The following is a 4,220-nucleotide window of genomic DNA, read 5'->3' on the forward strand; positions in this document are numbered from 1 at the left end:
CTAGACAGCATATTAAAAAGCAGAGATATTACTTTGTCAACAAAGATCTGGCTAGTCAAGGCTATGGTTTTTCCAGTAGTCATGTATGGAAGTGAGAGTTGGACTATAAAAAAAGCTGAGCACCAAATAATTGATGCTTTTGAACTGTGGTGTTGGAGAAGACTCTTGAGAGTCCCTTGGACTGCAAGAAGATCCAACCAGTCCATCCTAAAGGAAATCAGTCTGGGTGTTCATTGGAAGGACTGATGCTGAAGCTGAAACTCCAATATTTTGGCCACCTGATGCGGAGAGCTGACTCATTTGAAAAGACCCTGATGTTGAGAAAGATTCAAGGCAGGTAGAGAAGGGAACCATAGAGGATGAGATGGTTAGATGGCATCACTGACTCAATGGACATGAGTTTGGGCAAACTCCAGGAGTTGGTAATGGACAGGGAGGCCTGGCGTGCTGCGGTTCATGGGGTCGCAAAGAGTTGGACACGACTGAGCAACTGAACTGAACTTAAAGATTCTTTCAGAGTTTATATTGCTAAAATGTCTAATATAGTGTGCTAATTGCCCAGTCGTGTCCAACTTATTGAGACCCCATGGACTCTAGCCCACCAGGCTCTTCTGTTCATGGGATTCTGCAGGCAAGAATGTTTGAGTGGGTTGCCATTCCCTTCTCCAGGAGATCTTCATGACCCAGGAATCGAACCCAGGTCTCTTGCATTGCAAACAGGTTCTTTACCTCCTGAGCCACCAGGGAAGCCCAGTCTAATATAGTAATATTACTTAAAATTAAAAGTTTGGAAATCTTGGATGTGTAGCTAGATCTAAAAACTGTATTCTGGCATGAATTTCAGATGGTGGACTCAGCATACTCATCTAGATTAACTTTCTCCCCAAACCCAACTAAAATGACAAGAGTTTTTTTTTTTTTTTTTAAAGAATGAACTCACAAGGACATGGGGAATAAGAGAAGAGACACAGCAACATAATTTCTGAAGTTGAACAAAAGATGGACATGTACTAGCTGACTTAGCAGATTGGAAAAAACTCAAACTGGCAATGGGGAACGCTGCTAACTAACCTGTGCAAAAGGCATAGATGTTTCTGGAACTATCATGAAAGAGGAGCTAATATAGGAAGTGGGGTGAAACCTTTTTGAGAAATTTTGGATCCACATCACCTTCCCCAACCCATCCCTCTGAGATCATGCTCCCCTGAAAGGCATTTGGAAGTTTGTTCTCAGGAAAAACAGAAAATCTCTGGTTGGGAAATACCAGGTAGATGGGGGCCATGGCCAGAAGAGAAGGAGGAAGTGACTATGTACAGACTGAACACTTACCAGCATTCCCACTCCAAACTGGTAGGGGGGTACTTTTAAGCAAGCCCCAGAGATAGGGGGAAAATGAGCAAAAAATGACCTCAGTAAAGGAGTCTCTGTAAGCAGCAGGGTCTTGGCCCTTGACAGAATGCTAGAAACAACCTTTAACGACCAGCAAGAGCACCAGCCAATCAGAAACATACCAGACATACACAACTGGGAAGACAATCCCCAGTCCTGCATTGTCTGGTTGTACAGGCCACACACTGTACAACTACGGGCAGTAGGCTGGCCACAACAGAGCACATAAGCCAAATATCAGTTCTTAGCTTGGGTGATCCGTCCTCATTTCTGATATGACCAGTGTGCCATATGGGTAGAGCCAAGACCCACAGTATTATGACTTCTGTGACTGGTTTTTCCAAGACTGGAAACATATTCAAGAGGGCAGCATCACCCTGCTGATCCCAATTTTCTCCTCTGACATTTCATATTAGTCAATTGATTTTAGACTCATAACTGTTAATGAAGTAAGCATAAGAAGCAGTTCCTGCTGGGAAAAGAAAGATAAATATTCCAAGCCTGGCTCCAAATCAGTGCAGTTGAAAAACAATGTTAATTGAAAACAGTTTAACTCAGCAAAACTCACAAAGACAAAGTTCTTGCCAATATGTTTGCTAAATTAATCTATTTTAACATTTATCCTGCATTCTTAAAGCAGGATCATTTGGAAACGAGTGACCTGACTTTGTCACTTTCCATTGCTTTCTTTATGGGATGAGGGGGAGGGAAGGAGGTGGGTCGGTCTAGGATTCTGGTGCAGACTGGCTCCCCATCCTTACCTGAGTACCTACGCTGAACTGTCATCTGATGTTAATGAGCTTCTAGCTTATCTAAGAAAATGCCAGCCTTTCATTTAACGTGGCTAACTTCTTTCAAGTCTGAATTTAGGCAAAGGTTTTTTTGAAAAAAATCACAGTTATTAACCTATTGCCTGATTTATCTTTTAAGCCTTACGGAATCTTGCATTTCATTATTTATTGTGGATGAGTGATCCAGAAAGTTAATGCTCTCCTTTGTATAAATAGTCTAGTTGTAAATCATTCACTAGGTCCCTAACTGGTCTTCAGGTAGAGGGAGAAGGAAATGCTTTGAGGCCCAAGGCCCCTCCCTCTGTGCAGGCTTTCCCAGTGTCCGCCTTGATTTCTGTAGAAGCCTTGGTCTCTTGGGTCTGTCTAGAGACCTGTGTGTGCTCTGAGTGCCTTGTGACAGGGGTCAGACCAGGCTGGATGCTGTTACCTACTATTTCTTGAGGTGGAGCCGAGGGTGGGGCTGCAAACAAAAATAATTTCATCCTGATGAGCCAGGTGGTGGAGACTGGTGTCAGCAGGGTGGATCCCTGTGTGCCCTTGCTCAAGTCCAAGGTGAGAGTCCAGAGTCATCCTCTTTATCTACAGCTCCTGACCCAGGGTCGCTATGCCAGGAAACCCAGCTGTTTCACACAGCCCTCATGATGTGCCTGGATGCTGGCCTGTGGAACGTGGTTCCACAGGCGCTGGTCATTGTATGGCAGTGTTAGGGTGTCAGTTTCTTTTTAGGAAACAACCTAGGTTTTGGACTAATTCCTCCATGGATTGAAAAGGCTTCCCTGAGACAAATGCCCTCTTGAATATGTTAGTGCTAGCAGGCAATCTTCTTAGTTCAGATTCCCATTAACCCATTAACCTCTAGCCGGTAATTTAAGTTTCTGTCTGAGCCAGCCTCTACCCTTCTCCCATCAGTGCTGTCCTCTGAACTTGTGCACGTGGCTGAGGCCCCTGCAGAGTTCCCAACAGGTGTGTCAGGCCTGCCTACAAATCGCTATCCCTTGTCCAGGGCCCTGCCCTTGGCTTTCTTGGGGAAGTTCTCATCTGCCTTGGCATGTGTAACTCTGAGTTACAGAGTTATTCCTGTCAGTTCCCTATACTCCCACCTGGGACACTCATATTCCATTTCAGGTTATCAAGACAATAAAGACAGGCCCTGTATGTCTCTGCCAAACACCAGCCAAGGGGGAATTTCCCAAGTATCAACCCTCGAAGAAGTTTTTCTTCCAAATGATCAATCTAGTGAGGAAGTTCTGTTTTATTTTTCCCGAGACCTAGTTTATCCCTGGTGGCTCAGATGGTAAAGAGTCTGCCCATAATATGGAAGACCTGGGTTCAATCTCTGGGTTGGGAAGATCCCCTAGAGAAGTGAGTGGTAACCCAAGCCAGTATTCTTGCCTGGGAAATCCCATGGACCGAGGAACCTGGTGAGCCTCAGGCCTTGGGGTTGCAAAGAGTAGGACACATCTGAGCAACTAACACATACACAATGCATATAAACCCACTTCTATGAGAAGGGCCTGACCTCAGATAGATCTCAGTCTCTACTTCTTAGCTGCATGATCTTGGAGGGATTACTTAATCTTCCTGAGTTTCAAGTTCCCTGTTTACAAATTGAGGATAATAATAACCACTCAGTAGGGTTGGGTTGTTGCAAGGATTCAGTGAAATAATATGTCAGAGCGGGTGGAGAAAAAGCATTTTAATACACAGAAAGGCGGGTGCTGCTGTTATTTAACAGGTGCTATCCAGGGACTAGGCACTGGACCCAAAGGTGACAGTCCCCGCACAGTGTATGGCCCAGTGGGGAAGAACCCACGAACAGATGGCTCTGATAGGGCGGGAGCAGAAAGCTAGAGGCACTGGAGCAGCTTAGCTGAGTGCAGCCAGAAACCTAGTACAGCTGGAGTTTCTTCATCTTGTTTTGTAATTGCCTGATAGTGATGTGTTTTCTGGCCAGGTAGAGTCTTGGGTGTAACTAGGTGGGGCAGGTAAGGCTGGAGGCCAGGTGCAGCCTGGGGAAGAGGCGTGGGAGTAGGGGAGGGT

Source organism: Bison bison, unplaced genomic scaffold (genome assembly GCF_000754665.1).
Source record: "Bison bison bison isolate TAMUID 2011002044 unplaced genomic scaffold, Bison_UMD1.0 scf7180017864310, whole genome shotgun sequence".
NCBI classification, from domain to species: Eukaryota; Metazoa; Chordata; class Mammalia; order Artiodactyla; family Bovidae; genus Bison; species Bison bison.